The sequence below is a fragment of the Macaca nemestrina genome, chromosome 13 (assembly GCF_043159975.1).
Source record: "Macaca nemestrina isolate mMacNem1 chromosome 13, mMacNem.hap1, whole genome shotgun sequence".
In the NCBI taxonomy this organism is placed as follows: Eukaryota; Metazoa; Chordata; class Mammalia; order Primates; family Cercopithecidae; genus Macaca; species Macaca nemestrina.
Genome location: NC_092137.1, coordinates 22,153,115 through 22,167,841, shown reverse-complemented (window position 1 = coordinate 22,167,841; position 14,727 = coordinate 22,153,115).

Sequence of the window (14,727 nt, the reverse complement as noted above, 5' to 3'; positions counted from 1 at the left end):
ACCAACATCTGTTGAAATGGCCTAGAAGGGGAGGATCAATTTCATTTAATAAAGTACATTTTCAAGTCAGCTAAGAAAATTTTAGGACCTTCATCAAGTGAATCTGTACCACTATCCCCATGTCTAATATACAGTAACTGGACACACCTCATCATCTTCATCTGAGAGTTCTTGTTGTTGTTCATTAAGGCTGTAAACTCTGGGAGACTAAAATTCAAATTCTACAATTAATTGATCTGAAACTGAATCCTGCTCCCACCAGTAACCTGAATGCTCACTTAAACCAATATTAAGATCAGATTTGATGCATCTCTGTCAATTCACTGCTACTGCTTCTTTCACAACATATTTCTCTACAGGTTGTACATCACTAACCTGAAAATCTGAAATGCTCCAAAATCCAAAATTTTTTGAACACCATCATGACACTCAGGGAAATGCTCATTGGAGAAACGGGCTAGAAGGGGTGAATCCATTTCTTTTTTTTTTTTTCTTTTTTGAGATAGTGTCTTGTGACTGTTGCCCAGGCTGGAGTGCAATGGTGCACCATCTAGGCTCACTGCAACCTCCACTTCCTGGGTTCAAGTTACTCTCCTGCCTCAGCCTCCCAAGTACCTGATATTACAGGCATGTGCCACCATGCACAACTATTTTTATTTTTAAGTAGACGTGTGGTTTCACCATGTTGTCCAAACTGGTCTCAAACTCCTGACCTCAAGTGATCCACCTGCCTTGGCCTGGCAGGATTCATTTCTTGTCCAAACACTTCTGGTCCCAAGCATTTAGAATAAGAAATACTCAACCTGTATTACCCATAAAGCAAACCTTTCATTCAAGGAAAGAGAAGTACCATTCAGAATTGTGGCACTTTGTCATTTACTAGATAATTAATCTGAATTTTCATCTAGTCAGAATTCATCTCTTTTTTTTCTCTGAATTTCCAAAATAATTTTATGACCTATACTATAAGTATTTCTGTGTTCATGTCACAAGTTCTTGAATCTAAGTTCTTAATCATGTTGATAGTCCTTGCCTCACTAATTGCTCTCATTCTAGATGAGGAAGATGAAGGTTTCTCTTCCTATAGCTTTTTTTTTTTTTTTTTTTTTTTTTTTTTTTTTTTTTTTTTGAGATGGAGTCTCCCTCTGTCACCTAGGCTGGAGGCTGGAGTCCAGTGGCGCGATCTCGGCTCAATGTAAGCTCTGCCTCCCGGGTTCACGCCATTCTTCTGCCTCAGCCTCCCGAGTAGCTGGGACTACAGGCGCCCGCCACCACGCCCGTCTAATTTTTCCATTTTTAGTAGAGACAGGGTTTCACCATGTTAGCCAGGATGGTCTCAATCTCCTGACCTCGTGATCTGCCCACCTTGGCCTCCCAAAGTTCTGGGATTACAGGCATGAGCCATCACGCCTGGCCTCTTCCTTTACCTCTTACTCAGGGTTCCTTTGATCACTCTCTCATCAAGCTGTGCCTGAATCCAGTGTTTCCTATGGAATGACTAACACCAAGTTTCAATAGATCATTGTATATCTTGTGCTTTTTCAGAAAAGCTGGCATGCCAAATCAACCCTGTAGAAGATTACTGGAACACTATACAATATGCTGTTGCTTCCCATCACATAACAGTTTAGCCATAATATACTGACCAAAGTAAAATACAGCTTGTCCCAGAAAGATCTGTGTACTGTATGTACTGTAATCAATATATATCTAGTGCAGAAGTTCTTAACTTATGATCCATAAATGCCCAAGAAGTTCTCATTCATAGTATAAATCCCTTTTGTGTACAAAATTTTAAAATTTTGAACAATTGTAAAAGCAGTGACTTTGGTCTCACCAAAGTCTTTTCTTCCCAAACTGAAACTTGCAAGGTGCTTGGAACACTTTGAGTTGACACAAACTTGGTAATCCATATTTCCCAAAGTTGGGGGGCAGAGGGCAGATTTTGTGCCTACAGGAAGTCCTTCCAGGCTCCCACAGTTACTTTCACCTTTTAACCGAGCACGTGGGACCCCCTACTCTCTGGCCATTAGTGACGACCATTCCAGACTGGAAACCATTCCATTCTGGCCACTGGAGCGCTTACAGTAGCTCCAGAGAAGAAAAAGGCTCCTGGGGGCGAAAGCAGTAGGTCATAGGTCAGAGGGGTTAAGGCTACCCCTTGGGCTTGACTTCTTGCTCCATCGTGTTGTCAGTCACACGTCGGCACAGGCCAGAGAGGGAGATCATCTCGCTGAGATTCCTTCACACATGTGCTTTTCCTCCTGACTGGAGAGACGGAAGATAGGGCCCAGCAGGGACTAGCACTTAAACCCGCACATGTGCATCCATAATTCTGCCTTCCATTTGCAAAATTTCCCAGGACTGGACATCTGAGTACAAAATTCATAGCCCAATAATAAGAGGGGTTAAGAAAGGGGCAGGGGCAGATCGAATAAGAATATAGTACACACTAGTAGAACATAACATAATTGTTGAAAGCTTAAAATTCAAACTTGAGTCTTCATACACCAAAGGCAGCGAGCCAGTAGAACATCCAGGTAGCGAAGGTGTAACATGTCAAAATTCACAATGGTGAATGATTATATGTGATGCTGTCCTGATTTAATCACCTTCAAAAGTCCAAATTTGATCACTCTATAAAGACAAATGCACATGCATGTTTATTGCAGCACTGTTCACAATAGCAAAGACTTGGAACCAACCCAAATGCCCATCACTGATAGATTGGATAAAGAAAATGTGGCACATGTATACCATGGAATACTATGCAGTCATAAAAAAGGGTGAGTTCATGTCCTTTGCAGAGACCTGGATGAAGCTGGAAACCATCATTCTGAGCAAACTAACACAAAAACAGAAAACCAAACCCCACATGTTCTCACTCTTAAGTGGGAATTGAACAATGAGAATACACAGACACAGGGAAGGGAACATCACACATGGGGGCCTGTCAGGGAGTTGGGGGGCTAGGAGATGGATAGCATTAGGAGAAATACCTAATGCAGATCTTGGGTTGATGGGTGCAGCAAGCCACCTTGGCATGTGTATTTCTATGTAACCTGCATGTTCTGCACATGTACCCTAGAACTTAAAGTATAATTTTTAAAAAGTCCAAATTTGACTCCTTCCAACATTTAGCTTCTATTACAAGCCTAAAGCGTTAAAAGTTTGAGCTGGAGAATAGAGTCATTACAAAATAAAGGTAATCAACAAATTTATACATCTCCTAAACCGGTGATTCACACAGGATTTCACACAGAATTCCCATTAATGCTAATGAAATTGGGTAAGTTACAAGCCGAAACTCTCCCATACATTAATAGGTGAATAGTTCCCTGAGGTACTTACTTAGATGAGCAAACTTAATTTTCTCTCCACCAATTCTCTCTGGATAAAAAAAATAAAAAATCATGCTTCACCAGTTAAGTTTCTTTTTAAAGTAGATGGCATAAATTCAGAATCATTGGTGTAGGTTAATCAAAAGCCACACTGTTACATTGACCACGTCATTTTTGATACCTGTTGGCCTACATCTTAAAAATGTCACTCTGTCTTGTGGCTCTGAGAACAACCCATTTAAGTCCTTTAGATCTTGTTTCTTTCAGATTCTAGGGGAGAAAAAGGAAGTATGCAATTATGTGCAAGAACTAGTTGAGAAGAAATAGAAATTCTTGATTGCCTTATTATGAATTGAAGAGTTCAGTCACTGATTTAATTAGCTGCCTAGGGAAGGAAAGATCATGAAATGTTGAGTTAGAAACAATAAAGGTTATTCAAAGGCTCATACAATGTGATAGCACAGGTATGATAAGTTTCTGGGGCAAATGTGCTTTTTGTAGTTCAGAGGAAGGAGCAACTTTCAGTCGCGTGTCAGTGTTTTAATTTAATAATCATTATTACAATATCAACTTGGTTGTGTACAATTCTTTATTATCACCAAATACATTTTCTATTCATTTTTCCATTTATTACAATCACCTATTATATACCTAGGGCTATGGTTACTGTACCATTTCACAATTAACAAAATGAGGCTGACTTTATCAGATTACCCACAGGGAAAAAGTAGGAGCAGTACTTCTAAAAAACATATTAAATCAAACAAATTGTGAATAAAATAAGCATGCTGATTTTGTCCCAAACTGATGAGAATGATGTCACAGAAGGAGTCTTAAATCTGACTTAGGCTAACATTTCCCCTTTTATAGCCAAAGCAATTGACCCTTAAAACGGAAATTTTCTAAAAATCGTTACCTGGAATCTTAATGCCAAAATAATTCTAGTTTCTTGCCTTTTGATTAGTGATATTTAGAAAGTATCTGAGTGATAGCTCCCCAAATATCAAAATATATCTTTGATTACATTATGCACGAACATGTACATATTTGCTATTATGCACTGCTCAATGACAACTATCTGATATGTTTTGTTTTGGCTACAGCCAAGATTATATTTAAGCATCAGCAGACACATCTTGGTTAATTATCTAGCTTCAAACTAATAAAATTCTAATTTATTAGACATTAGGTATCTGTGCCATTACACATGGTGTTTTCTAAATGACTAGCCTAAAATCCTCAAGTATAGTCAGAGATGTCTCAGTAATTGATAGAATGAGTACAGTGAAAATTGAAAGATATAGAAGGCTTGAACAACAGTACCAACTAATTTGACTTAATTGGTGTTTATAGGTCAGAGGGCAAAAACTTAGCAACAGAAAAATATACATTTCTAGTGCCCATACACTATTCACCATGATAGACCATATTATATGACACAAAAGTTATCAAAACAAATTATAAGAATGGACTTGCATAAAATACGGATTCAGACCATAATAGAATGAAAATACAAATTAATAGAAAATAGTTTTAAAGAATCCTCAATATTTAGAAATTTTAAAACATACTTATGAATAAATTCTACGTCAATGAAGAAACAAAAAGGAAATCAGGAAACATTGTGAATTAAATAAAATTGAAAACACAACATATAAATATGTGATACAGATAATGCCATGGTTAGAAAAAAAATATAGCATTAGGAAAAAAAGTGTTTCAAATGAATCTTTGGGGGGTCAGCCTAAGAAACTAGAAAAAGAAGAGCAAATTAAACTCAAAGCCAGAAGAGGTGAAGATATAATAAAGATAAGAGCAGAAATCAGGAAAATTAAAAATATTAAATCAAGAAAATCAATAACACCAAAACTGGTCCTCTAAAAAGATCAACAAAAAATGGACAAATGTCTGGACAGATTGATTAACAAAAAGATAAGACACAAATTATCAACATCAAGAATAAAAGAGAGACTATCATTTTAGCTCCTACTAACATTAAAATTATAAAGAGATGTTATAAACAATATTCTATAAATTGGATAATGTATGTAAAATGTACAAATGCTTTAAAAGATACACCTAAAAAAGTAAAATTTTACTATATATAAACTACATTTGAGTAAACCTGACTTTATAAAAAGACATTCATCTTCCCGGAAAAGTAAACAAAATTCAGCCTGACTGTAATGGATACCACAGTGTATTTTTGTGTGTGTGCCGTTTTTATTGTTTTGTTGTTATATCGCAGCTCCACACTTTTGTACAACATTCGGATTATACAATGCTGCTTAGAGTTCACTTCCTCTGTATTTGGAAAGTACTCATTCGTTTTCACTTTTTTTCTCCATTGTTCTGCTTTAACAGATCTTGTAGTTAAGATACACTTTCGCTTTTGGATGGGTCCTATTACATTCAAGAGAAGATTTTAGATACAGGAAGTAGAGCTAAGACTCATTTTCCCTGCCTGGGATGGAATGAGTCCATTGGATTGCCTTATTTATTTATTTTCTTAATTTGAGCCTTAAGAATTTGACTGGCTGTATTAAAAACTCTATTGTCTACATGGACTGATTTTTTTGGGGAGAGGTAGAATTATCACATTACTTTCTGCCCTGTCATAGCTGTAGGCTTTGTGTGGTGGTGGTCAATCACTAGTATAAAATAAAAATGCTTTCTAACATGAGCGTTAAGTATTCATTAAGTGATTAATAGATCCAGGAGGATAAAAAAATAGATCATGATAGTCTTTATTAGTAGGAGAGATAATAATAACATGATAGCTAAAATTTATTGAACACTTATACGTGCCAGTGTGTTAAGCAGTTTTCATTCATTACTTAAATTAATCCTCATAACATTAAGACATAAGTATAATTCTCAATGTACCACAGGATATGATACTGAAGACTAAGAAATATTCTGCTGAATAAATTAGCAAAACTTAAGGGAGAAAAAAGTCACCCAGCGTTGGCAGTGAGTGTTGGAAACTATATGCATTCAAACTTTCATTGTAGGTAGGGGGTTAAATTAATAAAAATCAATTTTATTAAGTAATCTCTACTATATATCGAGAGTCATAAAGCTGCTTTATATTTTGATAGACTATATGCAAGTCTGGGAACATACTCTAAAGGAATAATCTAAGCTTGCTATGGCCTGAATATCCCCTCTAAAACTCATCTTGAAACCCGGTCCCAGTGGGGCAGTGTTGAGGGATGGGGTCTTTAGGAGATAATTAGATCACAAGGGCTGTGACCTTATGAATGACTTTATCCATTCATGAATAAATAAATTGATCCATACATGGATAAAGAAATTAATGGGCTAACTGATTAATGGGTTATCATGGGAGGGGAGCTGCTGGCCCACCTCAGGACTCTGCAGAGTCTCCACTGGCAAGAAGGCTCTTACTAGAGGCATCCCCTTCATGATGGACTACTCGGCCTCCGTAATTGTAAAAAATGCATTCATTTTCTTTGTAAATTACCCAGTTTCAGGTATTCTGTTATAAACAAAAGAAAAAGGACTAAGACAAAGCTACAGAAAAAAATATTAAAAAAATGTGATTAATATTAATTTAAGAAGTAGCCATAGGAATAATTTAGACAGAATTGTTAAATAAAATGTAACCATATGACATAATATTAAATTTAATATAGAAATATACATTCATGTGTGCATATATATGTGTTTATAAAAATGAATAAAGCTCTCTGGATATCCCTTGATTAAAACTATGATCAAATAATGATGCACATACTAGAATACAATTAACCAAAAATTTAATTTCTTACTTATCTCACCACTTTAGTTATTTTCTTGCCACAGTGAATTACAAATAGTGCCTCAAATGAAGTTCTGGCATATACCTTCATTTATGTGATGTTTTTCGCTGGGATGACATCCTCCTTGTCTTTGTTCAACCCAACTTATCCTTTAAGATAAAGTATAGGATTTACCTTTCCTGAGAATTTCCTTTTGCCTCTTTTCCATGGACATGTGTAAGTCCCCCTAGATATCCTGCAATACTAAAGTGTGGCAAGTTATTTTAAAATGGTCTTTTCCTAGGTTGCTGCCTACTCTGGGACTCCTTGTGAGCTCAGAGGCTATTGTTCTATTTCTTCTCATTATTCTCAGGACCTAGCAAGCTAGCAAATGCTGGCCATGTAGGAAGTATCATAAGTTTCTAGGAACTAAACCTATATGTTCTGCAGTGCAACCACTGTTTCGATTAAGATATTATGATTACTCTAAGATACCATGGTTCCATTTTTCTCAGTTTCCCATAATTTTATATACTGTGGTTATACCATTTGTATACTGATCAAAATATATGCATTTAAACAAAATGAAAGATGAAGCCAATATATAATGTCTATAATTGTCTCATTATTACTCTTCAACCAGCAAATTTTAGAACTACTTACAGAATAATGACATATTTTATTAAAATGTTTATTTGAAATCTGGGGTCACAATGGAAGGAAACACATAAGAAGTGGTGCTTGTCTATAGATGCCAACTTTAATGTCATTGCAAAGTATATTAAAGCATAAAAATCTCAAATAACTTAGCCAAACCAATACTACACATATTGTTGCAAAAAAGTGTGTATGACTGAGGTTCAGTTCACTCCTCTAATAACAAAAGCTAACTGTTCTAAAAAAATTAACACAAAGTAAATTATAAAGGATGACATTAAACAAATACAGATATTTCAGACATCTAGCCAGGAAGATGACATTTCATAATCCTGCAATTTGTGTGCATCCTGCCCCTACCGTAGACATAAAACGTAATTTCAAATCAATGTGGTGGTTGTGATTTCTGGGAAGTAAGGGAGCAACCACAGTTAAGAAGCAATGTTAAATTTACTGAAGACACTTATTTGAGTAAGCATCTTAGATTTAGTGCACACTGACAGTTGGATGATTAACTGTCTTTTGGCTTGGGTGGAGACCTACTTTAGGGAGTGTTTACCGACTAATTGATTGTTAGGTATTTGAAAAGAGTAAAGCACAGAACCCAGGCAGGAATGTTGAGCTTCTCTGAGGTTGTGTTTCTCTTTCCAAATACCAACAATAGGATACCATCTGACACATTAAAAGTTCTGGAGGCCAATAAGTTTATTAAAAAAAAAAATACTGTGACACTGTAAAGAAATTTCTAAGAAAGAGCTGAAAAATAAGCCAAAAAAAATCACAATACAAAAGGAAAACAACTAAGTTAATGCCCAGACATGATAACTAAGCACGCAACAGAACATCTTTGATCCTCTACACATATCCAGAAGCCGTCAAAGACAAATGTTACAGGTAAAAGCAATAAAAAGGATTACCGAGAGAGAGAGAGAGAGAAAACAACATATATTTAGATGCTCTGTTAGAACAGAAAACAAAGCCAGGCAAGCAGTAAAAAATCTGAAAATTTAAAGTGAAAATCAAATCAGTGGCTTTTCTGCCTCATCCATCTGCCTGAATCCAGACAGCACACTTTGGAGTCCAATAGAGTGAAAACTAGATTGGGCAACCTCAGCAGAAACACATCCTCTCCATTTTTAAAATAATGAAAACAGTAACAGAGGCATGACTAGGAACCAAATGGAAGAAACATCCAGGGAAATTGCACAAGGGACAGTCAGAGAGGCAACGAAAGGGAGTTTATTCATTGGAATGACAATTCAGCATGGCTGGACCAGACTACTTGGATCAATGACCTGGAAGAAATTGGTTGAAAAAAAAACATGAATCTGCTAATGATCACATTTGGTCAAGCAAGAAAAAGGGTACTGAGATGCTTGGGAAGAGTGTATCTGGTTTGTGAAGTGATATGAGACTGTCTAAATTCCTAAGAAGGGCCCTCAAAGTCCTCAGCATCTACCCACAGACTTCTTCTCCTTAGCTCTTTGGCATGGAGGAGGAGGCTTAAGAGTAACCCAGACCGTTCAGTGAGGTTTAAAAGGACCTTTATAATCTGTGCCGTCATGTTCTTACCAGCCTTTATCCTATTATTTCCCTGTTGTTTACATAGCTCTGGCCACTAGTTCATCCCACGAAAACTTGAAGCTCATCCATCTAATCAATGTGCTTTTACATGTTATTGTTGCTGGAAGTTTTTTTCTCCAATTCCCTTCATTCATATGTCACCTTATCTGTGAAATTTCCCTGGCTATACTCTCCTATCATTTTTTTTATTGTACTTTTAACAGTCTCATAAGTCTTACCTACATCTGACATCAGCATATATAATTATTCATATTAGAATATGAGCTCCTGAAATACGGTTTGTTCATTACTCAATCCCAAACAACCAGGAGAGTAGGAATTCAGTAAATATGTTTTAATTAAAAATTGATTGGCAGAAGAACAATGATAGTTCCAGTCTTGAAGAAAGGATGAGGAAGAACAAACAGATGCTGAAGCCTACATTATGCCAAGAGAGATGCTAGGTATTTTATATGCATTATTTTTCATTAAATCCTCATATCAAACCAAAGGAATAGTTACCATTCTGACTGCACAGGAATCTATTGTGGCTAAAAACAATGGAACAGAGTAACCAAAGTCACACAGTCGCATAACTACTGAGAAGAAGAACTTGGCTTCAAATCTGATTTGGAACTCCGTGTTCTACCTGCTTTACTATATTAATCTTTCTTTGTCCTGTTTATTTTCTTTCCTAATTGGCTCATTTTCCAACATGTTCTGAGAAGCAGACTACAGTGGCCTTCTTTGGGTGGCATCCTATTCTGATCATCAATTGGACTTCTACGAGAAAATATATAGGCTTGAGATACTGGCAATAGGTTTTATGTATCTATTTTATTTCTTTAAATAATAAGACCTTTCAGGACACTAACCTTGTCTATTTCTTTGCCTGTCCTGATTATCTTGCTCCTCCATTGATAAGAGTTTGGCTGTGTCCCCACCCAAATCTCATCTTGAATTGTAGTTCTCATAATAACCACGTGTCATGGGAGGGACGGGTGGGAGGCAATTGAATCATGGGGGCAGTTATCCCCATGGTGCTGTTCTCATGATAGTGAGTTCTCACAAGAGCTGATGGTTTTATAGAGGGATCTTCCCCCTTTTGTTTAGCACTTCTTGCTGCTACTGCCATGTGAAGAAGGACCTGTTTGCCTCCCTTGTGCCTCCCTTGTAAGTTTCCTGGGCCCTCCTTAGCCCTACAGAACTGTGAGGCAAGTAAAACCCTTTCCTTTATAAATTACCCAGTCTTGAGGTTTTTCTCCCTTTTTTTTTTTTTTTTTTTTTTTTTTAGACAGAGTCTCACTCTATTCCCTCTATTCCCTAGGCTGGAGTGCAGTGTTACAATCTTGGATCACTGCAACCTCTGCCTCCCAGGCTTAAGGGATTCTCATGCCTCAGCCTTCCAAATAGCTGTGATTACAGGTGTATGCCACCATGCCTGGCTAATTTTTGTATTTTTAGTAGAGACGGGGTTTCACTGTGTTGGCTAGGCTGGTCTCGAACTCCTGACATCAAGTGATCCACCCACGTTGGCCTCCCAAAGTGCTGGGATTATAGGCGTGAACCACCACGCCCAGCCAAGTATGCCTTTATAACACTGTGAGAACAGACGAATACGCCCATCCTGCCATGGCCCCTACCCTGTGTGCCCTTCCTTCCCATGCTCCTAACCCCCATTCCACCTGCCCTTCTCTGTCCCCTGCCCTACTGTGCCTACTGCCTTTCTACACCCCTGACTGCCTGTGCCTCCTACATCCTTCTGTCCCCTGCCCTAACTTGGACCACAGTTCTCTATAGATAGAGATAAGCTCGATAATAGCTCAGCATAAAAATAGGAGAAATTATAGTATTACAAATAGGCTTTGCTTATATCCAGATACATCTTTATCACTTTTATGACAATGGCTGGAAAAATAAAAAACAGAAAAAATAGAGTGAATGATCGTCTCAATTGCTTTGTTTATCCATGCTCAGTGAACACAGCCTCATTCAAGTATCCAAGTATCTGGTCATTTTCCTTTGAGCAAGAATTGGTACTTATGAACATGTGCTTCAGAGCAAGATAAACCTGGATTCACATTCTTACTGTGATTCTTCCTAGCTGGTGACCTAGTTAATTTACCTAGTCTGTATCTCCAAAATGGGGTGATAAAACGAATATTTCAAAAGATTCTTATAAGGAATAAAAAAGACTAATATATGTACATTTCTTACCAAAGTGCCAGGATCATGGAAAGCATTGAATAGCTATCTATACTGTTCAAAACTGGTAGAAGTATCACCCCAGCCCATTGGTGGGTTTACACCAGCAGACTGTGGAAAAATTCCCTTTTCCCTTAGAAGATTGTATGGAATTTCTCCAAAGGCTCCCAGGGACATTGAAATGTTTGGTGTTTTTATTCCTATGTGATACATCTCTACTTAGGGGAAAGTATGCTATTCGTTTTCAGAAGATTTGATGCTGTGATTAGTAAAAATAATAAAAAATCTTTTCTATTTCAAGAGATTCCTTTTGTTATCATTTGCTCTCTTGGTTTGCCGCTTATACTTCTAAATATCTTTTAAGTTACCTTTTGCTAATTATAAACTATTCTATGCCATTCAAAGCATAACAACCACAATGTAGATAATTTGTAAATACGATAAACACAAGTAGTACTCACTAATAGCTAGATCTTTGTTCCTTCTTGCACGTACACAAGTCTAAAATCCTCACCCCTTAATAATTAAGTGGGGCCGTGTGATAACCAATGAAATGTAAATAAAAATAATATGTGTTTTTGGTTGACACAATCAAGAGTCCCGCAGGATTGTACCGTTTGTTCTTCCTCGGTAACAACTATGACCAGCAAGTTCTGTGCCAATAAGGCCAGAACCAAAGGATCAAAGTGGCATTGAGTTACTGAGTAGAGATCGTGTGCCCTGGACAGTGTCCCAGATTTGCAGTAAACCTTACATAAATGAGGAGGGAGATTTTGTTGTAATAAGTCAATATTACTATGAAGCTGTTTGTTACAGTGTAGCAGGAATGTGCAGGAAAGAGTTAATTGATCAGATCTGAGTTGCATAAAACTTGCACATTCCCACAAGGGACTAGTTTTTTTGACTGGCCCTTGGTGGGCTCCTGAGAATTGGGTGCTTGGAATATTCAAACTGATGACTGATTTGCATGCCTGGAGCCTTGAAGGAAGCTATATCAGTTTGTCTAGATAGTTTGTATAAATGATGTAATTGCAGTTACTCCAATTTCAGACCTCCAAAAGAAAAGGAGATGTGGTGAGGTCTGAAATTGGAGTAACTGCAATTAGTCGAGAAGGCATCTAGTGCTTATGTGATCGGCCTCTCATAAAAACCCCAGACTTAGGCTCAAGCAAGCTTCTCACTGTACTTATGTAGCTATAGTTTATAGTAGGAAGAATTAAGTGTGACTATTGTGGGAGAAATCTCTTAAAACTTACTTCTGGTTTTCTCCAGGCTTTGCCTGATGCTTCATTTGCTGATTTTACTTTGTAAATTTGACTACAATAAACTCTGACCATAAGTGAATCCCAAGTTCTGTGAGTCCTTTTAGAGAGTCAACAAACCTAGGGTGATCTTTGGGACTATTGAGACACTCCCCTAAACTATACAGAAAATTAATATTGGAAGTAGGACCTATCACGATAAAAACCTGAAATATTTGTCATTGCTGTTATGGAGGTCTAAAGTATGGTGATTTGCAGAAATTTTGTCATATGTGATAGAATGGCAAAATGCTTGTCTAGGCTAATTTGAGAATTAGATCTATAGATAATGAACTTGTCCTCCAGATCTGGGAGTCTGGAAAAAAAGTTTGGAAAACAAATTTTAGGGTTGTGTTTTGAATGGAATTGACCACATTTTGTAGGGCATTTTGAGAAAGTGATGAGCTCAGCAAAGAATTGGCCATGGAACAGAGTTAACAAGCATTCCAGCTCTTGCAACAACAGTGAATGTAACTGCTTTTGAATTATAAACTATAAGTGATTAATATATTAAGGACTTTGAAAGTCAACAAACCTGTAAAACTCAGCAGTGAAACAATGATTAAATTAAGGAACATTCCACCTTTTGTTAAAACTTCTCAAAAGACTTAAGTATCTTAAAACAAAAAATCAGATTAAGTATCAATGCCCAATAAATTAATACTATCTCTTAAAATACCTTGAGGTAAATATAAGATTTAGAGTATGTTTTTCATCTACAATTCAAAATAGACTCAGTAAGTTGATAAATAAATGTAAGAGATTAAAAAAATAAAAAAATCAAAGAAACATACTGGACCTGAGAACATGTAAAAAATGTCTTTGAAGCAACTGCAGGTATGGTTCCTAGTATATGGATCTGAATTGATTCAAGCATATAAAAGTCCTACAGTGTTTTTTGTTGTTATTGTTTTTAAATAACACTGTATTGCTACAGAAACTTGGAGAACACACTGAAAAAGCCTGTGATTCTTTGAGACTAACAAATGATCTTTGCATTTGTCGAAAATATTGATTATGTTCACCCGCTCCAGGAATCACTTCCAACAATTCCTGAAACAATCCCTTTAACTGAGGACTATAAAGGACTATGCAGGAAACTTTTCAGATTGGTATCAGACAGAGCAGAATTTGGATCCAAGTTCCATTATGGACTAGCTATGGAACATTGGGCTATTTAAATGGGAATAATTATAATGCCATTTCAAAAGGCCATTGTGAAGATTAAATGCATGTAATTGCTTAGTATAATTTCTGCCACATAGAAAGCATCCAATAAATGTTAACATTTACTGTCAAAATTATTTTTGGGCTTCCATGCTTCTATGGGCAGGTAGTGGGTTGAGAAACTGTTACAGCCCCAAGAAGGACATATTCCCCAAACACGTCAAATATGAGCAAAGAGACTACTGTAAGAGGGGGAAAAAAAAAGAGAGAAACAACTCTCTGAAGATAGAATGAGGAGGTTTCTGAGGACAATGCAAAAGCGAACTTCCTCCCAGAGAGCAGAATAAGGGCTCCATTAAAGAATATTCCCTACCCTCAGGTGAGGCTGCTCACATAACATCTGCCCAGTGGGATTTAAAAATTTCCAAAGACCAATGACCTCTATTTATTCTTCTCTGTTCAAAATCAGGATGTTTGTTGTAATTATCCTAGCTTTATTTTACTATTATACCCTACATATGTGAGTGGGGGCAAATGGTTGTCTTTAGAGTTGATAGGTTCCAGTTCAAGAGGAGCCACATCCAGACCTGATAGAGAGACTGTCACACAACACCTAAACTTTAGAGCTGTTATAGGATCAGATTTGGGTGATCTTCCTTGGCAGGCGGATGTGTGCTTTGCAAAAAAAAAATTAAACTTAACATACTAGAACTGGAAGAACAAATTAGC